We start from the raw sequence: 27,304 nt of genomic DNA, 5'->3' as shown, positions 1-27,304 counted from the left end.
ACGACATTAAAATACTAAAGAGGGACTAAGAAATGTAATCATATACCTTCCATATGGAGACGAAGATACGGTGATACAAAGAAATAAAAGTTTGGTTTAAATTTTGAAAAATAGGGGTAAACAATAAGGTAACCACATAGGAGACAAACTATCCTACACATCGAAATAAAATACGAGGGAAAAATAGACACTCAGCAGAAACAAAATTGACAACAAATATGAGGAAAGGACAATATATAAAGATAATCTACTCAGCACATAAAATTAAGTGGGAGAAAGAAACTGTCAACAACACACCAAAAAAGACATCAAAATGATAGCACTAAATTCATACCTATCCACAATAACCCTGAATATAAATGGACTAAATGCAGCAATAAAGAGACAGAGAGTGGCAGAATGGATTAAAAAACAGGATCTGTCTAGATGCTACCTACAAGAGACACACCTTAGACTTAGAGACACAAACTAAAACTCAAAGGATGGAAAAAAATATATCAAGCAAACAATCAAAAAGGAGCAGGACAGGGTAGAACTGCCCCATAGGATTTCCCAGGCTGTAAATCTTTAAGTAAGCAGACTCACATCTTTCTCCCACAGAGTTGCTAGTGGGTTCCAACGATTGACCTTTTGGCTAGAAGCCCAGTGCTTAACCATCGTGGCACCACGGCCCCTTACACACCCTACCTCTTCTAAAACCCGAGTCTGGAGACAGTATGTGGAGGCCCTGTGGAGAGAGAGAACACCAGATGTCCTCACGCGCAAATGGGGAGCCACAGCCCCTGGTAGGGCATGGCAACAGAGCCGGGGAGGTTCCTCACTCCAGAACCTTCTGTCCTAGTCCAGTTTCCTATGGAGGGGCTTCCTCCCGGGGTCAGTGCTTTGGGGGCTGAAGTCAGTACAGACGCTGTTCGGGGTTGGCGCTGACAAGAGTCTAAGGGCAGGTTTCAAACCGTGCCTGGTCAGGATACAGATATTGCTCTGCAAAGTCTGGGTACATGTGTGCAAACCTGTTAGCAAAAGAGATTCTTCCCTTCTCATCTTCATCGACACCGCTGAAGAGGTCTGTCAGAAGCAGCTCTGCCGCGCCCAAGGCCGTCTTCAGAATGCAGGACAGGTCTTCCTCATTTATGCAGCCGTCCTCGTGCCATGCATACATCTTGAATGGCAGCTAGATGGTGTCCAGAGTCTCAGACGCTCTGCAGACCACGGACAAGGCGATCACATATTCCCGCAGGTCCATCTTGCCACCTCCGCTCTCATCAAACAGTGAGAACACGCAGTCCAGCGTGTCGGAAAGCGGTACTTCAAGTGCTCCGTGAACTCCACAAGTCAGTCTTCTCGCCCTTCTTCACCTTTGCGCTTTCTGATCTTTTTCAAGTTTTTCTAGCTTTAGCCCCAGGCCTCTCACAAGCCTGGCAAATTCTAGAAGGCAAGGGTCAGAGGGGAGATGGACTGTCCTTCCCCTGGGGCCAGCTAACAATCCTCAAACGTGTAATCCATGTCGGAGAAGCCCAGGGTTTCTGCCATGACGCGCCTCATGCTGCTGGCGTATAGCGCCGGGCTCCTCTTCGCCTTGGAAGGGTGGTAAACTTGGAGAAACTCATTCCACCTAACTGTGAAACTGACACAGGGCGAGCCACAGCATTTCCAACACTCCAGGTCCTTGCCACGTCCACGTGATCATGTCCAGCTTATCTGGGTATCCTAAAACCACAGGCTGGACAGGAACACCAAAGATAAACACACCAGTCTTCAAGGTAGTTTGGCAGGTCCCATTGGTACAAGTACCTTCTGGAAAAATCATTGTCATAACTTCCCGTTGGACTTAAGCCCCTCTTTTTATCTCTTCCACTGTTTTCCTGCACAAGTCCTGGTCTGATCCGGACACACTGGCCGGATGCACTTGATCAGAGTTCCCCATATGGGGATACCCCTGCTCTCTGCCTTCATCACAATGGACGCCATGGTCACGGGAACGGCGTTGAAGTACGAGGAGTGTGGTGCCAAGGGTCAGGATGGCCGCCTCAGTCGGTAGGGCCTGTCACCCCTTCTGGGCCACTGGGTGGGAGTCGCCGGCAAATCACGTGGTCTGCATGACGGCCTTGAGCCGGAAGTCCACGACCTTCTGCCACAAGCCAACGGCTCTTCTGGTTTTCTCTCAGCAAATCCCAGTGAAGGTACAAAAGGGAAGGACCAGGCGAGCAGCATCGTGAAGGCGGCAAACAGGAGTCAGATGGGGAAGAGGGTCAGCGTCATGATGGCGATCTGGGCCTTCTGCAGAGTGCTGAAGCGCAGCTCGTGCACGAAGGGGTTCCACCCCTGGGGTGACAGCCACCGCTTCACCTGCCCCTGCGCTGGAGGAGTTGGCGGCTGAGACAGAGCGACCTGTGGCAGGTCTCCCCAGCCGCAGAGCCACCACCGTGAGAGGAGCCGGAGCGGACCGAGGCGGAGGGCGGGCAGACCCCTTATAATTCTTCTCATTTCTGTAGGGTTGGTAGTGGTGCCCCCTCTTTCCTTCCTGATTTTGGTAATCGGTGTCTTCTCTTTTGTTTTCTTGGTCAGTCTAGCCAAGGGTTAACGGTTTGTCAATTTTGTTGATCTTTTCAAAAAGCCAACTCTTGGCTTATTTGATTTTCTCTGGGTTTTTCTTTTAGCTACAGTATTATTTCATACCTCTTGCTTCCTTTGTGTTTAGCTTGCTCATTGTTTTGTAGTCTCCTAAGGTGGAAGCTTAGGGTTTTTTATTTGTGACTTCTCTTCTTTTCTATCATAGGCATTTAAAGTTATACATTTCTTCATAAGCAGTGCTTAAGATACATCGCATATGTTTTGATATGTTGTGTTTTTGTTTTCATTAAGTCTGAATTATTTTTAATGTCTCTTCTGATTTCTTCTTTGATTCATGGATTATTTTGAAGTGTGTTAATTTTCAAGTATTTGGTGTTTTCTCATATTTCTTTCTGTTGTGGATTTCTAATTTAATTCCATTGTGGTCAGAGAATCAGAGAACACACTTTATATAATTTCAGTCTTTTTAATTTTATTGAGACTTGTTTTGGGCTTCTGAATATGGCCTACACTGGACAATGTTCCATGTATACTTGAAAAGAGCGTGTGTTCTGCAGTCTTTGGACATTTTATAAATATCAGTCATGTCAAGTTGATGAGTAGTGTTAAAGTCTTCTATAGGTATTCCATCAATGACTGAGAGTGGGGTATTGAAATCCCTAACTATTATTGATGAATTGTCTATTTCCTCTTTTAATTCTTCCAGTATCTGCTTCATGCATTTTGGGGGTCTGTTGTTGAAGGACATTTATAATTGTTATATATTCTAGATGTATTGGCTATCAAAAAGGTCCATAGTAATATTTGTTTTAAAGTCTATTTAATGTGATGTTAATATAGCCATTCCAGCTCTCTTATGGTTACTGTTTACATACTATATCTTTTTCTATTCTTTATTTTCAACCTACTTGTGTCTTTGAATCTAAGGTGTTCCTCTTGTAAGCAGCAAGACCCATTGTTGGATCCTGTTGTTTTATCCAGTCACATAATCTCTGCCTTTGGATTGGGGTGTTTAGTCCATTCAATTTTAATGTTCTCATTGATACGGTTAGGCTTTCTGTTGCTATTTTGCTAGTTGTTTTCTGTTTGTTTCAATGAAGTAATAGAACCATTAAAAGTTTTTAAGTTTAATAAGAAGCATCAATATATTTGGAAACTACTAAATTATTTCTCACTAAAGAAAAATCGAAAAGAGAAGAAACGACTCACACTTCTGTCATTCAAACTTAACTTCACTTAACATTGTGGTATATTTTCTTCCAGTCTTTTTTACTCTTCATAGATGTTTGCCTGCTTTTTTTCCTCCCAGAGTTTATATCATACTACACATACAATTATTGTATATTTTCTTACAGAAGTATATTATATGCATTTTGCATGGATTTGAACCACATATGCATTTCACATGTATTTGAACCACAGAAGAGCCATCGCCAGCCAAGATACCCTTGAAGCAGTCATGTGGAAGACTTTTCGAATAAATGAAGTGGCTCTGAATGGTCCTGTTGCTTAAATGACTGCACTTATCAAAAAGTTGAATATGTCAGAAGGTTTATACAAATGGTTAATGTGCTTGGCTGCTAACTGAAAGGCTGGAGACTCGAGTCTACCCAGAGGTGCCTCAGTAGAAAGGCTTTTGAGTCTAATTCTTAAAAAATCAAACATTTAAAACCCTATGGAGTATAGTTCTATTCTGACACATGTGGGGTCTCCACGAGTCAGAATCAACCCGACAGCAACTGTTTTGGGTTAAAAGGCAAGGTGTCTGAACAGCACCTGCTGCGTCAAGTCTTTGTACTACACACCTGGTCTCTGGGTGCTGTGTTTTTAGCTTCCTATTTACTTTGTTAAATAAAAGAAAAATGTTTTCTTTTGTAAGTTTAGTAATATTCACCTGTAAAATGGCTGGACTTACTGTCTTGAGGGAGTGGTGTGGATAGTTGTCTACTACTGATTTTATGTACACGCTGATATTAAGCTTATTGATTTTATTTAAACCTTTTGTCTCTTCGTCTATTAGTTTTTGATGGTGCATTTGCCAATTCTCCAACTAGTTTCACCAAATTATGCTTGTTGTAGAGAAAAGATTCTCCAACTCTGTTAGAATAAATCAAAGACATTTATTGAAGCCAATATGTCATTCAAATGGAGACTGTGAAAACCTCAGAGTCCGAAGCTCATGGATCCAAGGGAGAGAGTGCAAATCACACATAGTTATATGCCATAGGAGGAACTACAAAACACAATATTCTGATTGGTTTACAGTGACTGAAATCAATTAAAGGTGGGACAAAGCAAAACATGATTTTTAACATTTGTGGCTACATTAATATAGCTAGAATACATGAATTGGCTAAAGGACAAAATTGCAAGGTATGTGTTTGTGGAGAGGGTCTCATGACCATCACAAAATGATGAAATGATGATGGCGTAACAGATACTGTCGGGAACAGATTCCTAAACATTACCTCACTCAGAGCATAAGATTTTCTGGACTGATCTAACACAAAAACTTCCAATAAGGTTTGGTTACAGACCCCAGAACATGTAATATCCACATTCTTAGCCTGACCACAAAGAATAGTTTCCTTAATGACAGGGTTGGTTCCTAAGCAACAGGGTTTGAATCTGTGTGAAAGATTATACTGAGCTTTAGCATTAGTTCACCCATTTTACTTTACATCAGATGCCTCTTTTGAGTTTATATCCCACATCATTCTGTTCTTTTGATCAAGGGTTCTGAAGAACATCCTTTGTTCACAGTTATGGGCATAATGTCTTCCGCATGAGTTTGTCAATATGCTGCTCCCAGGTGGTGGCTCAACCTTCATAATTTATTCCTTTCTAGTTTTTCACGTTAAGCCCCTTTTCCCCCATAATCAGGGACCATCGGTATCTTGGTTGCTGGGCAGCTCCAGTAAGTCCATCATGCTATGGCTGAGCAACTGCTGTCTTCAGTGATTTCGGTATGGGAAGTGGATAGAGTATGGCCACATTGGAGGAACAAGCTGACTTACTTTCAAATGGCTAACGTAAGTCAAGAGGCTTCTCTAATTTTGGGTTCCTGAATGCAGTGTTGATATGCATAATTCTTTGAGCATGATCTTGAATGCAGTGTTGATATACATAATTCTCTGAGCATGAGATGAGGAAGGGTTATCAGTTCCTGTTGTAGATGCACATTGCATAACACATTTTATAATTCCAATAATAAAAATTATTATTAAAATAATTAACCCAGTTTGCAACCGAGACCATAACCAAGAATCTGCACTATTAAGTAGCCAACTGAAGATATAAAAAAAGAATGGTAAAGTTATAGGGGTATAGACTGTAACCAAACAGTCATTGGATGAATCTTAGCAATATCCTGTTCAACATCTCCAGTTAATCCAAGAGCAACAATAGGTGTTAGCAATGGAGCAAAACTCTCCTTGCTGGGCTAAGAGGAAATCTAGAACTATTCCATAGTCCAATACTACTTTTGCCAAGGATTCTAAAGGTTTTTTGTTGGGCGGCCATTCCATTGGCCACATCATCAACAATTTTAGCCATAAAAAAATTTTAGCCATAGTGGCAGATAAATTGCTAATGGGATGTTTTATTGCATAGTACCAAGCCAGGGCACAACAGCACATAATAAGGATCTCCCCATCCTGGTAATAAATGATGGTATTACCTGAGAGGACAAGTTCTATCTTCTTTATGGATATTAATTTGAAGTTACTGTTCAATAGCAAGGCGTCATTGTATGAATGAATACTCATGGTAACTCCTAGCATCTTTAAGGTGCATGGGCCTAGCATATATTCCAACCATGTAAACATGACAATGCCCAAATATAGAGTGACTTATCAGAGTTTTCCCTTGAATAAGCTGATCCTCCACACAAAAAGACACATCTGGATGGGGCACACAACATGTCTGCCCCGGTTTGAATATAAGGAAATGGGATGGACTGATTGGCCCTTCCGAGTCACTTTGCAGTTAATGAATCATCACAAATGGATAATTCTCCAAATTCCAGGGGATCCTTGAGTCAGGCACAAACTGAGAGTTTTTTTAAATTATTTTTAAAATGACTATCTGCTACTATTGTAGAATAATATCGAACACCATCAATAAAAAGATTGCATGGTGTGGATAGAATAAAACATTCTAACCATGCATTGTTAAGATTGTAACAGGGAGCTGATGGATAAGTGGGTAATTCTGGAAGTAGCCATAATGTGACATGAATAGCCCATTTAAAGGGTTTCTCAAAATCAACAGTAAAATCAGGTGTGGATTTATAATCTAATACTGGCACAGCAAAAGGATCAGTATGATCTTGTGTAGACTGAGGGGAAGAGTGATGCATCCAGCATTCAGTTAAATTGTTATCACTGGCTACTGATATAACTAATTTGATAAAAGCATTTTCTTGCCAAGCAATAGAAAAAGGAAACAATAAAGGTATTAAAGCAGTAATGCGAGTCATGATTAGAACACAAATATGGAAAAGGAATACTACCACAAACATCCAGAAAAAATAACTGTGCCTGTAATCACCAAGGAAACCCTGATGGTGTAGTAGTTAAGGTTCAGCTGCTAACCAAAAGGTCTGCAGTTCAAATGGACCAAGTGCTCCTTGGAAACCCTATGGGGCAGTTCTACTCTGTCCTATGGGGTCACTATGAGTCAGTAAGAACTCAACAGCAATGGGTTTGGTTAAAATTACCAAACTAACTCCAAAAATCTCCAAAAGCTGCATAAATGTTTACCAAAAAATAATTCTTAAGTATACAACAGATACAGAATCGCTAAAGCTAGAAAGATAGCAGTATAACAGAGCCTAAAGGTCTTAGCCACTTGCATGTTCCAGCTCCATGACCTGGGGTAAGTTATTCACTCTTGCAGTCATCTACTTCATGTTTGAACACAAGTGAATTTCACTTTGAGTTCTTCTGTGGCTTCTAGTACAAACAGGTGCTGTAGTCTTTTTCAGTTGAGATAAATGGCCTCACTCCTTAACTCCTTGTAATTTAGGAACACAAGGATGAATTAGGGGGAATAGGTATGGACCCTTCCAACAAGGCTCAAGTGAATCCTTTAATTGATGTGTCTTCCAATAAACATAATTGCCAGGTGCAAGAGGAGGCCTTGTGAGCCATTCAGTACCTCCGCCATCAAATGCTTGCTTGAGGAGCATACTCCTTGGCATAATGAAATAAGGCCTGGCAATATTTTAATGAATTGCCTTGGATCAAATCTGAATCAGCAGCTCCTGATAAATAAGGTAAATTCATTGGCTACCCTGCAATTATCTCATAAGGGGTCAATTTATGAGGGTCAGATCAGCCCCACTGAAGATGAAAGTTTTGCCAATTAGGTCTTTACGATACCGTTGTTCCGTTCCACAAATCCAGAGGACTGCGTGTGGTAAGAACGACGGAGCTGACAAAAAAACAGGAAATACTTTACAAATAGCAGCGATCACTTGTCCGGTAAAGTGGGGTACCTAAATCACTGCCAAGGATGGCTGGAGCCCCAAGTGGGAATGATATTTTCCAGCAATTTCTTAGCCACAAAAGTTGCCATAGCTTGGTGACAGGGAAAATCTTCTACTAAATGTGAATATCCACAAATCACAACTAAAACAAATGTATAACCATTGGTGGGAGCTGGTTGAATAAAATCCACTTACTATTTGAACATAGGTCCTATTAGCAATGGGTATCTCCCAGGAGACACCCTGATGATGAGGGTATCCCTCTGGTGAGGGTTGGTAGATTTTACCTCCATTCTACTCAGAACAAACAGAGCACAGCCTCGCTACTTGATTTGAAGCCTTCCAAGGTGTCCCCAAAAATATTTATGTAAAATTCCCATTGTCTTCTCTCTGCTCAATGATCCTTCACATGAAAGGTCATGACCAAAGAATGTGTAAGTCCTTGAAGATTACTGATTTTGAATCTGGCCTTTCCCAAAGGAAAGTATTCTTACTAATTTTACAACTGTCCTGCCATGGATTAAATTGTGTCCCCCAAAAATATGTGTATCAATTTGGCTAGGCCATGATACCAAGTATCGTGTGACTGTCCACAATTTCGTCATCTGATGTGATTTTCCTGTGTGTTGTAAATTCTATCTCTATGATGTTAATGAGATGGGATTAGTAGCAGTTATGTTAATGAGGCAGGACTCAATATACAAAATTAGATTGTATCTTAAGCCAATCTCTTTTGATATACAAGACAGAAGTGAGCAGACAGACATGGGGACCTCATACAATCAAGAAGCAGCACCAGGAGAAGAGTGCGTCCTTTGGACCTGAGGTTCCTGCACTAAGAGGCTCCTAGACCAAGGGAAGATTGATGACAGGGACCTTCCTCCACAGCTGAGAGAGAAAGCCATCGTCTGGAGCTTGCACCCTGAATTCAGTCTTCTAGCTTCCTAGACTGAGAGAATAATTCTCTGTCATAAAGCCATCCACTTGTGGTATTTCTGTCATAGCAGCCCTAGATAACCAAGACAGAATTTGTTACCAGGAGTGAGGTGCTGCTCTAACAGATACCTAAAATGTGGATGCAGAGGAAGGAGGGGCCAAGATGGTGGAATAAACAAATGCTTCCAGTGAGCCCTCTTACAACAAAGACCTGAAAAAACAAGTGAAACGAGTATATTTATGACAAGCCAGGAGCCCTGAACATCAAAGGCAGGTTAGAAAACAAACTGAGAGTCAGGGGGAGGAAGAGACATTTCAGAAGCAGAGAGGAGTTACTGGACCTGAATCACCGGGAGCACTCAGGCACCATTCCTGGGAGCTGCTGTGGCAGGCTGGTACTAGTGTTCGGTGGCAGTTTCCTCAGGGAGAAGCAGCCAGCCACACAGCCTACTCATACCTCTGGAACCAAAGAAGAACAGGGCTCTTGGCAAAAGCTAAGTACCTGCGTATATTTTACCACACCACCTCCCGCCCCGATCCCAAGTCGGCTTCAGCAGCTGATTTTCCTGGCCCTGAGATAGGCCCTGTTCAGTGCCTAGAGCCATCCTCTCAGCCTTGGAGAAGGAATAAAACTGCAATTAGGGGAAAAGATAATTTGCCAGCTCCACTAACCAGAAGAGCTCAGGACAGGAGCGGCTCCTGTCTGGGCATAAACGGTCCATGGACTTTGAGTACCTTTCCCCTCTGCATGGACTTGTGTGGGCCTATTTCAGTAGAATAGGCCCTCCTTGGCAGACTACAACCATTTCAGCTGTGTGGTGGAGAGGTGAGACTTTGATGTCTGACATTGCTTTGCTTATTACACAGGGTCCTCACCTACCCACATCAGGGGCTAAAGGACTGGAGGCTCCACTCAGGTCACCCAGCCACCCGCGACAAGGGTCCAAGGAGAACTGGTACCTCCCAGTCCTTACAACCAAAATCATTGTGTGCCCATGGTCTGTCTGCAGAGCCCCCCCCACCACCACCACCTATAGGCTCTAGGGAACAGGGACATGCTTTCCTCAGAGACACGTGGGGGATGATTCTCAGGCCTCTGCCTTGTTCAGAGTATGATGCCCTGCTGCAACCAGGTACCAGTACCTGCACCAATCACCCCTGCCCCTCTAAGACTGTAGGACAGAGCCTGTACCACATATTGATAATCGGCTACCTGGATACCTGAGCTGAATTCATGCAAGAAAACTGAATGGACTCCTAGACTGATATGCCTGATAACAGCTGTAGCCATCGAGGGACAGGACGTCAGAGCTCCAAAGGCGAAAATAATCAAGCTAGCTCACCCAGGCAACCCATTTGGGAATATCAAAACAAACCAAAGCAAAAAGCTACAACACAGTAAGCAAACATAAAATAAGCTAATACAATAACTTATAGATGGCTCAGAGACGACAGTCAATATCAAGTCACATAAAGCAACAGACCATGATCGGCTCAACAAGCTCTCAAAACAAAGAACCAAGGGATCTTCTAGATGAAAGTGCCTTCCTGGAATTACCAAAGGCAGAATACAAAAGATTAATATACAGAACCCTTCAAGACATCAGGAAGGAAATGAGGCAATACGCAGAACAAGCCAAGGAACACACAGATAAAGTAGTTGAAGAAATGAAAAAGGTTATACAGAAACATAATGAAAAATTTAATAAGCTGGAAAAATCCATGGACAGACAGCAATTAGAAATTCAGAAGAGTAACAATAAAATTACAGAAGGAGACAACTGAATAGAAAGTCAGAGGGGCAGAACTGAGCAAGTGGAAAGCAGAATTTCTGAAGTTGAAAATACAGCACTTGGCACCAATATACTTCAAGAAAAATCATATAAAGGAATTTGAAAAAATGAAGAAACCTTAAGAATCATGTGGGACTCTAACAAGATAAATAACCTATGAGTGACTGCAGTACCAGAACAGGGAGGGATAACAGAAAATTCAGAGAGAATCTTCGAAGATTGCTGGCAGAAAACTTCCCTGATATCGTGAAAGATGAAAAGATATCTCTCTAAGATGCTCATCGAATTTCACATGACGTAGACGTTAAAAGAAAGGCACCAAAACATATTATAATCAAACTTTCCAAAACCAAAGATAAAGAGAGAATTTTAAGAGCATCTAGAGATAAACAGTCACCTACAAAGGAGAATCAATAAGAATAAGCTCGGAGTACATGGCAGAAACCATGCAGGCAACAAGGCAATAGGATGCCTTATACAAAAACTGAAGGAAAAAAATTGCCGGCCAAGAATCATATATCCAGCAAAACTGTGTCTCAAATATGAAAGTCAAATTAGGACATTTCCAGATAAACAGACGTTTAGGGAATTCATAAAAACCAAACCAAAACTATGAGAAATACTAAAGGGAGTTCGTTGGTTAGAAAATCAATAATACTAGGTACCAGCCCAAGACTAGAACACAGGGCGGAGCAATCAGAAGTCAACCAAGACAGTGAAATCAAAAAAATAAATCAAGATTAAAAAAATGCTTAAGAGTAAGTGGGAGTATGGAATAAGGTGTATATAAGCTTATATGTGACTGACTGACTTGATTTGTAAACTTTCACTTAAAGCACAATAAAAATTATTTTAAAAAACGCTCAAAACAGGGAAAAAGTGATGTTATGTCAAAGAAGACAACATTAAAAAAATAAAGAGGGACTAAGAAATGTAGTCATAGATCTTTCATACGGAGACAAAGACAAGGCAATACAAAGAAATAAAAGTTAGGTTCAAATTTAGAAAAGTAAGGGTAAATAATAAGGCAATCACAAAAGGGACAAACTATCCAACACATGAAAATAAAATGCAAGAAAAAAATACAGACTCACCAGAAAAAAAATCAACAACAATGAGTATGAGGAAAGGTAATCTATTCAGCACATAAAATTAAGTGTGAAAAAGAAACTGTCAACAACACACAAAAAAAGACATCAAAATGATAGCACTAAATTCATACCTATCCATAATTACCCTGAATGTAAATGGACTAAATGCACCAATAAAGAGATGGAGAGTGGCAGAACAGATTTAAAAAAAAAATCCCTCTATATGCTGCTTACAAGAGACACACCTTAGACTTAGAGACAAAAACAAACTAAAACCCAAAGGGTGGAAAAAATATATCAAGCAAACAACAATCAAAAAAGAGCAGAAGTGGCAATAGTAATTTCCGACAAAATAGACTTTAAAGTTAAATCCATCGGAAAAGATAAGGAAAAAAAGGGACAATATACTAAAAAGATATAACCATATTAAATATTTTTGCACCCAATGACAGGGCTCCAAGATACATAAAACAAACTCTATCAGCATTAAAAAGTGAGAGAGACAGCTCTACAATAATAGTAGGAGACTTCAAAGCACCACTTTCGATGAAGGATAGGACATACAGAAAGAAGCTCAATAAAGACAGGGAAGATCTCGATGCCACAATCAACCAACCTGACCTCATAGACATACAGAACACTCCACCCAACAGCAGCCACGTATACTTTTTTTTCCAATGCACATGGAACATTCTCTACAATAGACCACAGAATCCAAAAGATTGAAACATTACAAAGAATCTTCTCTGACCATAAGGCCATAAAAGTAGAAATGAATAACAGAAAAAGCAGGGAAAAGAAATCTAATACTTGGAGACTGAACAATACCTTGCTCGAAAAAGACTGGAGTATAGAAGACATTAAGGATGGAATAAAGAAATTCACAGAATCCAATGAGAATGGAAACACTTCCTATGAGAACCTTTGCGACACAGCAAAAGCATTGCTCAGAGGTCAATTTATATCAATAAACGAACACATATAAAAAGAAGAAAGGGTCAAAATCAAAGAATTATCCCTACAACTTGAACAAATAGAGAGCAACAAAAGAAATCCTCAGACACCAGAAGAAAACAACAAAAATTACAGCAGAGCTAAATGAAATAGAAAACAGAAAAACTTTTGAAAGAATTAACAAGACCAAAAGATGGTTCTTTGAAAAAATCAACAAAAGTGATAAACCATTGGCCAAAGTGACAAAAGAAAAACAGGAGAGGAAGCAAATAACCCCAATAAGAAATGGGATGCATGATATTACAACAGACCCAACTGAAATTAAAAGAATCATATCACATTACTATGAAAAATTGAACTTTTACAAATTTGAAAACCTAGAAGAAATGGATGAATTCCTAGAAACACACTACATACCTAAACTAACACAAACAGAGGTAGAACAACTAAATAGACCCATAACAAAAGAAGAGATTGAAAAGGTAATCGAAAAACTTCCAACAAAAAAAAAAGCCCTAGCCTGGATCGCTTCACTGCAAAGTTCTACCAATCTCTCAGAGAAGAGTTAACACCACTACTACCAAAGGTATTTCAGAGCATAGAAAAGGATGGTATACTTAAAAACTCATTCCATGAAGCCACCATATCCCTGATACCAAAACCAGGTAAAGACACCACAAGAAAAGAAAATTATAGACCTATATTCCTCATGAATGTAGACGCAAAAATCCTCAACAAAACTCTAACTAATAGAATTCAACAACATATCAAAAAATAATTCACCATGACCAAGTGGGATTCATACCAGGTATACAGGGATGGTTCAACATTAGAAAAACAATTAATGTAATCCACCACATAAATAGAACAAAAAACAAGAATCACATGATTTTATCAATTGATGCAGAAAAGGCATTTGAGGAAGTTCAACATCCATTCATGATAAAACTCTCAGCAAAATAGGAATACAAGAAAAATTCGTCAACATAATCCAAGGCATTTATACAAAGCCAATAGCCAACATCATCCTAAATGAAGAGAGCCTGAAAGCATTTCCCTTGAGAACGGGAACCAGACAAGTATGCCCTTTATCACCACTCTTGCTCTGGCTGGAGGTCCTACCCAGAGCAATTAGGCTAGGTAAAGAAATAAAGGGCATCCAGATTGGTAAGGAAGAAGTCAACGTATCTCTACTTGCAGATGACATGATCTTATACACAGAAAATCCTAAGGAATCCTGAAGAAAACTACTGAAACTAATAGAAGAGTTCAGCAGAGTATGGGGATACAAGATAAACATACAAAAATCAGTTGGATTCCTCTACACCAAGAAAAAGAACATTGAAGAGGAAATCACCAAATCAATGCCATTTACAGTAGCCCCCAAGAAGATAAAATACTTAGGAATAAATGTTACCAGAGATGTAAAAGACTTACACAAAAAAAACTACAAAAATCATCTGCAAGACACCAAAAGAGACTTACATAACTGGAAAAACATACCTTGCTCATGGATAGGAAGACTTAACATTGTAAAAATGTCTATCCTACCAAAAGCAATCGATAGATACAATGTAATTCTGATCCAAATCCCAACAATATTTTTTAATGAGATGGAGAAACAAATCACCAACTTCATATGGAAGGGGAAAAGGCCGTGGATAAGTAAAGCATTACTGAAAAAGAAGAACAAAGTGGGAGGCCTCACTCTACCTGATTTTAGAACCTATTATACAGCCACAGTAGTCAAAATAGTTCGGTACTTGTTCTACAACAGATGCATAGACCAATGGAACAGAATTGAGAATCCAGACATAAATCCATCCACATATGAGCAGCTGATATTTGACAAAGGTCGCAAATCAGTTAAATGGGGAAAAGACTGTCTTTTTAACAAATTGTGCTGGCATAAGTGGAAATCCATCTGCAAAAAAATGAAACAAGACCCATACCTCACACCCTGCATAAAAGCAAATTCAAAATGGATCAAAGATCTAAATATAAAATCTACAACGATAAAGATCATGGGAGAAAAAAACAGGGACAACATTAGGAGCCCTAATACTTGGTATAAACAGTATACAAAACATTACCAGCAATGCAGAAGAAAAACTCGATAACTCAGAGCTCCTAAAAATGAAACACCTATGCTCATCCAAAGACTTTACCAAAAGAATAAAAAGATTACCTACAGACTGGGCAAAAGTTTTTAGCTATGACATTTCCGATCAGTGTCTGATCTCTAGAATCTACGTGATACTGCAAAAATTCAACTACAAAAAGACAAATAATCCAATTAGAAAATGGGCAAAAGAAAGGAACAGACGCTTCACTAAAGAAGACATTTAGGTAGCTAACAGATACATGAGGAAGTGCTCACTTTCATCAGCCATTAGAGAAATGCGAATCAAAACTATGATGAGATTCCATCTCACTCCAACAAGGCTGGCATTAATCCAAAACACACAAAACAATAAATGTTGGAGAGGTTGTGGAGAGTCTGGAACACTTATGCACTGCTGGTGGGAATGTAAAATTGTAAACCACTTTGGAAATCGATTTGGTGCTTTCTTAATAAGCTAGAAATAGAACTACTGCATGATCCAGCAATCCCACTCCTTGGAATATATCCTAGAAAAATAAGAGCATTGCAGCACTGTTTACAACAGCAAAAAGATGGAAGCAACCAACATGCCCATCAGTGGATGACTGGATAAATAAAGTATGGTATTTTTATATTCACAGAATGGAATACTAGGCATCGATAAAGGACAGTGATGAATCTGTGAAACATTTCATAACATGGAGGAATGTGGAAGGCATTATGCTGACTGAAAGTAGTCAGTTGCAAAAGGACAAATATTGTATCAAAAAACCAAACCAAACCCAGTGTCGCCAAGTTGATTCCAAGTCATAGCGACCCTATAGGACAGAGTAGAACTGCCCCATAGAGTTTCCAAGAAGCACCTGGCAGATTCCAACTGCCGACCCTTTGGTTGGCAGCCATTGCAGTTAACCACTATGCCACCAGGGTTTCCAAATATTGTATAAGACCACCATTATAAGAACTCGAGAAATAGTGTAAACAGAGAAGACAATATTCTTTGATGGTTACAAGAGGGGGGAAGGAGGGAGGGTAGGAAAGGGTATTTACTAAATAGATAGTAGGTAAAAAAAAAAAAAAATTTTTTTTTTTTTTTTTAATTAGGTGAAGGGAAAGACAACACACAATACCAATGAGGTCAGCACAACTGGACTAAACCAAAAGCAAAGAATTTTCCTGAATAAACTGAATGCTTCGAAGGCCAGCTTAGCAGTGGCGGGGGTTTCCGGACCATGGTTTCAGGGGACATCTAAGTCAATGGGCATAATAATATCTATTAAGAAAACATTCTGCATCCCACTTTGGGGAGTCGTGGCTGGGGTCTTAAATGCTAGCAAGGGGCCATCTAAGATGCATCAATTTGTCTGAACCCACCTGGACCAAATGCGAATGAAGAATACCCAAGACACATGGTTATTACGAGCCCAAGAGACAGAAAGAGCCACATAAACCAAAGACTACATCAGCCTGAGACCAGAAGAACTAGATGGTGCCTGGCTACAACCGATGACTGCCCTGACAGGGAACACAACAGAGAACCCCTGAGGGAGCAGGAGAGCAGTGGGATGCACACCTCAAATTCTTGTAAAAAGGCCAGATTTAATGACCTGACTGAGACTAGAAGGACCCCAGCAGTCATGGCCCCCGAACCTTCTGTTGGCCCAGGACAGTAACCATTCCCAAAGCCAACTCGTCAGACAGGGATTGGACTGGACAATGGGATGGAGGGGGATACTGGTTAGGAGTGAGCTTCTTGGATCAGGTGGGCACTTGAGACTATGTTGGCATCTCCTGTCTGGAGGGGAGATGAGAGGGTAGAGGAGGTTAGAAGCTGGTGAATGGACACGAAAAGAGAGGAGGGAGGAAGTGGGTTGTCTCATTAGGGGCAGAGCAATTGGGAGTATCTAGCAAGGTGTATATAAGTTTTTGTATGAAAGGCTGACTTGATTTGTAAACTTTCACTTAAAGAACAATAAAAAATTTAAAGAAAAAATATGGATTCAGTTTTGAAACTGAATGGATAGCGGCTACAAGAGTTTTAAGGTGTAATAGAAGCCTAGTTTGCTCAGAAGAGATAGTTGGTGTTATTATATACATCAAAGACAATTGCGGTGAGGACTCAGGAGGTAAGGAGAGCCATCGCACTGGAGACGGAGCAGATGGCAAGAAGCAGCAGCAGACAACCAGCAGCAGCAGAACCAGGATATTGGCAGAAGACAGTGCTGGAGCCAACCCACGAAGTGAGAGTGCTATGTACCTTTGCACAGGAGGCTTCCTGGTGGAGTGAGGTGCCTTCAGGCACTTATCAGTGGAACTAGGCTTGCTGATCCATGGAATGAGAGAGCTGAGTGCCTTCTGGCTGAAGTTAACTGGTGGAGTGGGGTACCTCCAGGCACCTATCAGTGGACCTAAAGAGCTTTGGAACACTTGCCCCAGTAGGGCAGATGTGGGAGGTGAGGCCCGAAGGGCTGAGAGGCTAAGAAACCAGGAAGCAGAAGCTGAAGAGACAAGGAACACAGGAAGCGAAGCTGCTTCAGTCTCAGAGGGTATGTCCAGGACTTCTGGGGTCTCAAATTGGGGAGCCATGGCCTCTGGAGTTTCTAAGGGTGGAGTTGCTACTCAGATGGCCTAAGAGAATGGTGCACCTGAAGCTGAGGGGGCAGATTTGCCTTGCCAGGGCTGAGGCGCCTCCGCTTAGAATCTGGAGAGTGTGGCCAATACCTAGAGTCTGCAGGCCAAGGCCATTATTCTGCTAACTTACCTGGTGCCTGTTATTCCTTCTTTACCTCCAATTTCTCCCATTGTAATGGAAATGTCTAGCTTGTGTCTGTTTCACCACTGTATTTTGGAAGCAGAAAACTCGTATTCTAGATTTCACAGATGAAGAGGAATTTTTGATTTCAGACTTGGAGTTGAATTAAGACTTTTGCTATGATATAATAGGGTGAATGTGTTTTACATGAGGCAAGGACAATGAATTTTGGGGAGCTAAAGGATGGTATGTCATGGATTGAATTATATCCCCCCAAAATATGTGTATCAATTTGGCTAGGCCCTGACTCCCAGTATTGTGTGATTGCCCACCATTTTGTCATCTGATGTGACTTTCCTATGTGTTGTAAATCCTATCTCTATAATGTTAATGAGATGGGATTAATTGCAGTTATGTTAATTAGGCAGGACTCAATCTACAAGATTAAGCCAATCTCTTTTGAGATGTAAAAGAGAGAAGTGAGCAGAGAGTCATGGGGACCTCATACCACCAAGAAAGCAGTGCCAGAAGCAGAGTGCATCGTTTGGGCTCTAGCTTCCTGCACTGAGGAGCTCCTAGACTAAGGGAAGATGATGACAAGGACCTTCCTCCAGAGCCAAAAGAGATAAAAAGGCATCATCTGTGTCATGGATTGAATTCTGTCCCCCAAAATATTGTCAACTTGGTTAGGCCATGATTCCCAGTATTGTGTGGTTGTCCTCCATTTTGTGATTGTAATTTTATGTTAAGAGGACTAGGGTGGGATTGTAACACCACCCTTACCCAGGTCACCTCCCTCATCCAACTTAAAGGGAGTTTCCCTGGGGTGTGGCCTGCACCACCTTTTATCTCTCAAGAGATAAAAGGAAAGAGAAACAAGCAGAGTTGGGGACCTCATACTACCAAGAAAGCAGCAGCAGGAGCAGAGTGTGTCCTTTGGACACAGGGTTCCTGTGCCTGAGAAGCTCCTTGACCAGGGGAAGCCTTCCTCCAAAACCGACAGAGACAGAAAGCCTTCCCCTGGAGCCAACACCTTGAATTTGGACTTGCAACCTACTAGACTGTGAGAAAATAAATTTCTCTTTGTTAAAGCCATCCACTTGTGGTATTTCTGTTATGGCAGCACTAGATGACTAAGATAGCCTGGAGGTGGCACACTGATTTCAGACTTCTAGCTTCTTAGACTGTGAGAGAATAAATTTCTCTTTGTTAAAGCCATCCACTTGTAGTATTTTTGTTACAGTGGCACTGGACAACTAAGACACCTCCCCTTTCCATTGTTCCCTCTCATCATCAGAATCCTAAGCCTGATGACTGGTCAAATCATGCCAAACAGCAATTTTTTGTCTACACTCTTCAATCAGTAAGTTGGGGGGTATATCTGAAGGGCAGTCGCTGCAAAGGCGAAATTTGTTATGAACGGAGGATTTGTTGGGACAATGTCAGTAAGAAGGGCTATAAAGGTCTGAGCCATAAGCACTCAGCGTCATAAACATTCTTGTCCTGTAAGAAGATGTGGAGCTAAAAGATATGTTGTTGGCAGTGGACTCAAAATGTCCCCAAAAATGCCATTCCAAGAAATCAATGAGGCTTTCCCCAGGCAAATTGATCTTCTCGATTAAACAGGCTCAGAGCAATGGGACATGAAGGCAAGGAGGCAAAACAGATCTGTCCACAGGACCAACCCACAAGCATATAGTAGGATCCGGATAACATTCATTCCATGCCCAGTCCTTAATCTCTTCCTCAGAGGTCAGCTGCTGATATTTACTAAGGATACCCAAGAAATCAGGAAAACAGGAAAGATCAAGAAGGTTTGGGTTAAGTTTTGCCAGGCCCAACTCTACTTGATTTATCTTTCTTGAGAAATTAGACTTTGAAAAAGTGAAAGAAGACCCCCATTTTATTTCCCTAATTTCCTTTATGCCCCTCTTTTCGTCCTGATCGCAACTGAGGCCGTTCACAATCCAGAGGTAACTGGGAAGCAGTCTGTCTGGCGGTTGTGTCAGCTAAAATATTCCCTTTAATTTCTTCGGTCTGGGAACATTTTTAGGTTGGTGTGCCTGACTTTTTCCAATAATAGCAAATGCCAGGAACTACTGATTGAGGAACCCTGGGTCTATTCCCAAACCGGGGTTTGAGTCCTTTATTACAACCTGGAGATTGTAATTGTTGTAACTGTAATGCCATTAATTTATTCTGCCATGTTTTATCCTTCTGCTCCAATTCCCTAGCTCTTTGTTCTAAGGTTTGGGCTAATTTATGAGCCAAGATCAATTCTGAAGTTTCAGCATTTCCCAGTTTAATTGATGATGTCTAACTGAATCGGCCAGTTTGGGGTGGAGCCCTCCAAAAAAATAGAATTAAAAGAGATCTGGCTCCAGCATCTTCTAAATTTAACACTAATGATCCACAAAAAGTTTAGTTAAATAATCCCTATAGTTACAAACATTTTCATCTTTGTCCTGCTTATAAGGTTGAACCTTAGCCCAGTTTATCTTCTGGGGAAAAACCTTGGGGAAAAATTCACTAGAACTGCAGCAATAGCTTTAATCTAAGTTAGTAATTCTAGACCTGGGACATTAGGTTGTACAGCTAATGATTTCTCAGGTTTTTTCTATTTAGCCTCTTCTATGCACCTTTGATGGAGCCCTGGTGATGCAGTGGGTAAGAGCTTGGCTGGTAACCAAATTGGTAGTTCAAATCCACCAGCCACCCCTTGGAAACCCTATGGGGTGGTTCTACCCTGTCCTGTAGCTCGCTATGAGTCAGAATTGACTCGATGGCAATCATTTGGCTTTTTTTTTTTATCTACTTCGGAGCATCCCCAGGGTTCTAGTAACGTGTGTAATACATTACATAAATCTGCTCGTCCAGGTTCATAAGTTTCTGACAAAATCTTAAACTTCTGACAAAACTTTTGATGATCTTCGCAAGGGTCAAGAAATTCTTTAACAAGGGCATGAGGTTTCACTTTAGTCCAGGGAGCAAAAGCAACCTCAGGAGGTCTCCCCCTGCCTTTGGATATTTTATTTTGAACAGCATCTCAATTACTGTTTTAGTCTCTCTTGTAGCTACTAGTTTGGTTTCTTTTGAGGATTCCCTAGAGTAACAAGGAAGCTCACACAAAGTATTATCAGGACAAGAAGGTATAGATGGATACAGAGAAGCAGCCTCCAGAGGAGCAGTGGGAGGAGGAGAAAATGCTGTCGTGACAGTAGAATTTTGGCATTGCAATTCTTTGTTTTGCTTGCCTGAACACTGTGTCTTGGAGTAGGCAAAACTATCATCATTTTGTCTCTTGGAAGCTTCCAAAAACAAATTAAAAGAGTCTTCCCACTGGTTCTGATTGGTCCAAGAACCTTTAGCCTCTAACTCGCTGCTCAGAAAAGTTAGTTTAGTGAGCTCAAAACTCCCCCAAACTGGCCAGGGATTTTCTGTAGTAAGCATGTGCTACCACCAAAGATACTGAACTGAAATGGGAGTCCCCGTTTTTGGCCATGTAAGTGGTGGGAGTCACAGAAGGAGGTCCGCTATGGTCTTTGGAGGTGGCATTCCCCATCTTACTAAACACTTGTACGTGCTGACAACCAAAGAGTGTGTTAAGCTTAATACACCTTCAGAGGAAAAAAAAAGGAAACATTTGCGCAGGGAGTTATATTTTTCATCCACTAGATGGTGGACTTGTCATGCTCAAGATTTCTGCAAAATGTCCAGACCATGAAAAGAAACAACTGACCAAAAACTTAAAAGGTACACTGAGAACTTCAGCACCTTCAGGGTTTGAAAAAAATCTACGAGTATTTTGCTGCAGTTGAGATGTGTTCTCTTGTGGCATTTAAGAGGTTGACTTGTGCCCTTATTTTATTTATTCGTTTACTTTTGCAGCTTGTAAGACCGGAAAGCACCTCGGTAGACAGTCATTCAAATCATGAATTAGATTGTAAATGAGACCAAATGGGCAACACCTGCCCAAAATCGAAGGCAGAAAGGGTCAGAAAACCGGGATAAATGGAAACAGGGAACCTAAGGTGGAGAAGGGGAGACTGTTGACACATTATGGGGATTGCACCAATGTCACAAAACAATTTGTGTATAAACTGTTGAATGAGAAACTAATTCGCTCTGTACACTCTCACCTAAAGTGCACACACACGCATGCGAACACACACACATGCATGTGAACACACACACACACAAATCAAAACTCGTGAATTAGAAATAGGCAAACAGAAAACAAAAGAAAGATGAGTATGAATACACTTAACAGAATACAGCCAGTAAGTGGCAACTTCGTAACACCCCAAATGGAGCTGAAAACACAATCCTCCAACAAACTTGTTCAGTAGCGAATGGGAAAGTGAAAGTTGAGAAATGGCTTTGATAAATACCAAAGATCCATGCCGAAATACTTGGGGCTCACTCTTGGGAGCACTCACGTCTGGACAGGTCCCAAGGGGTCCGAGAAAGCAAGAGCTTGTCAGTGCCCGACTCTGGTTTTTCAGCTCCTTCTGGTCCACTGGGGAAGACATCACCGAATCCCACCAAGACTATGCCAAATGTTGTAGAGAAAAGACTCTCCAATTCTTTTAAAGTAAAATAAAAGACATGTATTGGAGGCAGTGTGTCATTCAAATGGAGATCGTGAAAAACTCAGAGTTTGAAGCTCACAGATCCAAGGGAAGGGGTACAAATCACATATAGGCATAGTGTCATAGGAGGAGAGACAAAACACAATATTCTGATTGGTTTACAGTGACTGAGGTCAATCAATGGTGAGACAAAGCAAAGCATGATTTTTAGCATCACTGGTTACATTAATACAACTGGAATACATTGGCTAAAGGACAAAATTGCAAGGTATGTGTTTGCAGAGGGGGGTCTCAGGACCGTCAAAAAATGATGACATGATGTTAGCATGACAGATACCGTCAGGAATAGGTTGTTAAACATTACGTCACTCAGAGTAAAAGATTTTCTGAAGAGATCTAACACAAAGCGTTTCGATAAGGTTTGGTTACAGACCCCAGGACGCCCAGTATCCACATCCTTAGCCTGACCACAAAGAAAAGAATTTCGTTAATGACAGGGTTGGTTCCTAAGCAACAGGGTTTGAATTATGTGAAAGGTTATACTGAGCCTTAGCATTAGTTCAGCCATTTTACTTTAGGTCAAGTGCGTCTTTCGATTATATTTCCCACGTCATGCTTTAGGTTAAGTGAATACAAGTTGAAGACTGTATGTTTTCTTGGTGACTTTTTCTTTTTATAATTACTACATACCACCCCTTTATCCTACCAATCCTTCTTAACTTAAATTCTTATGCCTAATATTAATGTCTAATTCATTTATATTTATAGTGATTAATACACTTGGACTTCTTTCTACAAACTTATTTGGGTTTTTCTATTTCCCATGCTTTTAATTTGCTTCCATTTTTCTTCTTTCTTACGTGCTAATCAATTCACTAATTTTCTCTCTGTAATTTTTTTATTCTGTATAGGTTTGGAAATTACACATTCTATTTTTCTTATTTTGGTGAATACCCTTAAGTATTTAGCATGCGTATCAGTAATGAAAAGTGCCTGAGTGGCACAAACAGCTTGCACTTGACTACTAACCCAAGTCCCCCAGTGGCCCTGTGGAAGAAAGGCCTGGTGATACACTTACATAAAGACTACAGCCGAGAAAACCCTATGGAACAGTTCTGGTCTGTAACACTTGGGGTTGCCAGGAGACAGGGGCTGACTCAACGGTAACTAACGATAACATCAGTAGTGGACTCTTGTCATATTCAGGAGAGCCATAATCATTTAAACAGCCTTTCTATATTTGGGTTATTGATTCCACCTCTCTAGTATACAAGTCAGACTCAAACTTTCTGCGTCCCTTGCAGCTAGGCTGCAGACCTATAACTTAGTCTCTGGTAACCAGGAGCACCTGTGAGAGTAGGCAATGTAAGCTATGCAAGCTATGCCTTTGCTTCCATTTTCCCGGTAGAGGCAGAGGAATTCAGCTCGCGGAGGTGGCCGTGGTTGCAAGATCGACCTCCTGATGCAGGATTGACATTGATGCTGACAGCAGGGGCCGATGAAGGCAAGCTGAGCCCCTGCCGTTTGGTGTTCCACGGGGGCAGTAGCAGTTTCTTAATCACGCTCATTCTGCTGCACGGTTTAGGGCACTTCTAGGACCTTAGCCAAGGCTTTGTTTTTCTAGGTCTTCCAATGACTCAGAGAGCTGCTGAAGAGAATTTTAAGAAATTCCTTCATGGATTCTGTTAATGGCAGCAAAGAACCTAAACTATTATAACTTGTTAAAATCAAAAGTTAAGGAATATTTCGCTCCCCCTTCTGAATAAAAGGAGTCTACCACCAGACGAGTTGTGGAATGACATCAAGGACACCATCCATGAAGAAAGCAAGAGGTTGCTGAAAAGACAGGAAAGAAAGAAAAGACCAAGATGGACGTCAGAGGAGACTCTGAAACTTACTCTTCAACGTCGAGCAGCTACAGGAAAAGGAAGAATTGATGAAGTAAAAGAACTGAACAGAAGATTTCAAAGGGCCTCTCGAGAAGACAAAGTATCATTACAACATGTGCAAAGAGCTGGAGATGGAAAACCAAAAGAGAAGAACACACTCGGCATTTCTCAAGCTGAAAGAACTGAAGAAAAAATTCAAGTCTCAAGTTGCAATAGTAAAGGATTCTATGGGGGAAAATATTAAATGATGCAGGAAGCATCAAAAAAAGATGGAAGGAATACACAGAGTCATTGTACCAAAAGGAATTAGTCGATGTTCAACCATTTCAAAAGGCGGCATATGATCGGGAACCGATGGTATGGAAGGAAGAAGTGCAAGCTGCTCTGAAGGCATTGGTGAAAAACAAGGCTCCAGGAATTGATGGAATATCAATTGAGATGTTTCAACAAACAGATGCAGTGCTGGAAGTGCTCACTCATCTATGCCAAGAAATATGGAAGACAGCTTCCTGGCCAACTGACTGGAAGAGATCCATATTTATGCCTATTCCCAAGAAAGGTGATCCAACTGAAAGTGGAAATTATAGAACAATATCATAAATATCACATGCAAGCAAAATTTTGCTGAAGATCATTCAAAAACAGCTGCAGCAGTATATTGACAGGGAACTTCCAGAAATTCAGGCTGGTTTCAGAAGAGGACGTGGAGCCAGGGATATCATTGCTAATGTCAGATGGATCCTGGTTGAAAGCAGAGAATACCAGAAGGATGATTACCTGTGTTTTATTGACTATGCAAAGACATTCGACTGTGTGGATCATAACAAATTATGGATAACATTGTGAAGAATGGGAATTCCAGAACACTTAATTGTGCTCATGAGGAATCTGTACATAGATAAAGAGGCAGTTGTATGGACAGAACAAGGGGATACTGATTGGTTTAAAATCAGGAAAGGCGTGCGCCAGGGTTGTATTCTTTCACCATACCTATTCAATCTGTATGCTGAGCAAATAATATGAGAAGCTGGACTATATGAAGAAGAACGGGGCATCAGGATTGGAGGAAGACTCACTAACAACCTGCATTATGCAGATTACACAACCTTGCTTGCTGAAAGTGATGAGGACTTGAAGCACTTACTAATGAAGATCAAAGACTACAGCCTTCAGTATGGATTGCACCTCAACATAAAGAAAACAAAAATCCTTACAACTGGACCAACGAGCAACATCATGATAAACAGAGACAACACTGAAGTTGTCAAGAATTTCATTTTACTTGGATCGACAATCAACAGCTATGGAAGCAGCAGTCAAGAAATCAAAAGACACATTGCATTGGGTAAATCTGCTGCAAAGGACCTCTTCAAAGTGTTGAAGAGCAAAGATGTCACCTTGAAAACTAAGGTGCGCCTGACCCAAGCCATGGTATTTTCAATCACATCATATGCATGTGAAAGCTGAACAATGAATAAGGAAGACCGAAGAAGAGTTGATGCCTTTGAATTGTGGTGTTGGCAAAGAATATTGAATATACCACGGACTGCCAGAAGAACGAACAAATCTGTCCTGGAAGAAGTACAACCAGAATGCTCCTTAGAAGCAAGGATGGCGAGACTGCACCTTACACACTTTGGACATGTTGTCAGGAGGGATCAGTCCCCGAAGAAGGACATCATGCTTGGCAGAGTACGGGGTCAGCAGAAAAGAGCAAGACCCTCAATGAGGTGGAGTGGCACAGTGGCTGCAACAATGAGCTCCAGCATAACGACAATTGTAAGGATGGCTCAGGACCGGGCAGTGTTTCGTTCTGTTGTGCATAGGGTCACTGTGAGTCAGAACCGACTCGGTGGCACCTAACAACAACAACAACCCACCAACCACTGCTGTCGAGTCGATTACGACTCACAGTGACCCTATAGGACCGAGTAGAACTGTCCCATAGAGTTTCCAAGGAGCAACTGGTGGATTTGAACTGTGGACCTCTTGGTTAGCAGCCGTAGCACTTAACTGCTATTCCAACAGAGTTTCCAAAAAAGGAGTTTAGAATGTTTTAATTCAGAACTCCTTAAAAAAAAAAAAAAAAAAAAATTTTTTTTTTTCCTGCTACCATCTACCATATTTTTAATGACTAATACTTTTATTTCACCTTGTTTTTACATTCTAAAATACTGGCTCTTAAAAAAGAATAATACTTGTTTGGATTAACCAGGATATTTGCTAATTTATTGGTTCACCCTTTCTTCTCCCATCTCACTTGTTCCTTTAGGGTTCAGTTTGTTTCTGGTTCAAGTATATCCTTTAATATTTCTTTCAATGAGGGACACTGAGTGCAAAATGTGAAAATGTATTTTGTCCTTCCTTTTGAAATATAGCCTAGCTAGGTATAGAATTTAGTTTCTGAGTTCTGGTTTCTCAACACTTTGAAGATATTTTCCATCTTCTGTCACATATTTTCACTGATAAGTCTGATGACATGTCCCTGTCATTCCTTTTAGGGTAATTGACTTCTTTCAGTGGTAATTTTTAACATTTTCTTACTGTGTTTGGTGTCCTGTAGTTTCACTGTTAATGTGTGGGTCTCAGTTTTTACAATTATTCTGCCTGAGACTTAGTGTCTACCTTTGATCCGATGATGACTCATGCTTTTCTTCAAATCTGAAAAATTCTCAGCCATGATCTCCATGAATAGTATCTCTTCTTCATTTTCTATTTTCTTTCCAATGAAACTTTTAGATCTATGTTGGATCTTCTAATTTTATCTTTTAAGTCTCTGAACTTTTGATTTTTTTATCTCCTTGTTTCTCTGTGCTGCTTTGGCAGTCTATTATATACATTCTCCATGTATTTCAGACTCTTTATAAAGCTCAGAGGGTCAGTGGATTGACACAGTGGCTGCAACAATGGGCTCAAGCTTAGCAGCAATTGTGAAGGGCTGGGCAGTGTTTCACTCAGTTGTACATAGCGTTACTATGAGTAGGAACTGACTCGACCACACCTAACAACAACAATGGGGATTATCTGGCTGAAAGGCATCAATAGTTGCCTATTTCCTACTTTCTTAGCTACTCTTCTTGGCTTCCAAGGCCCTCATGAATCCAGGCCTGCCATTTACTAGCTGGGTAACT

At 40.9% G+C, this 27,304-nt stretch overlaps 1 pseudogene; it reads right to left on the bottom strand.

Moving 5' to 3' along the window:
• Window positions 1-837: 837 nt before the first annotated feature.
• Window positions 838-23,852, bottom strand: LOC126063647 (lysophosphatidylcholine acyltransferase 1-like; annotated as a pseudogene).
• Window positions 23,853-27,304: the final 3,452 nt, after the last annotated feature.

The sequence above is a fragment of the Elephas maximus genome, chromosome 20, assembly GCF_024166365.1.
Source record: "Elephas maximus indicus isolate mEleMax1 chromosome 20, mEleMax1 primary haplotype, whole genome shotgun sequence".
NCBI classification, from domain to species: domain Eukaryota; kingdom Metazoa; phylum Chordata; class Mammalia; order Proboscidea; family Elephantidae; genus Elephas; species Elephas maximus.
This window is presented reverse-complemented; position numbering and strand designations above follow the sequence as displayed.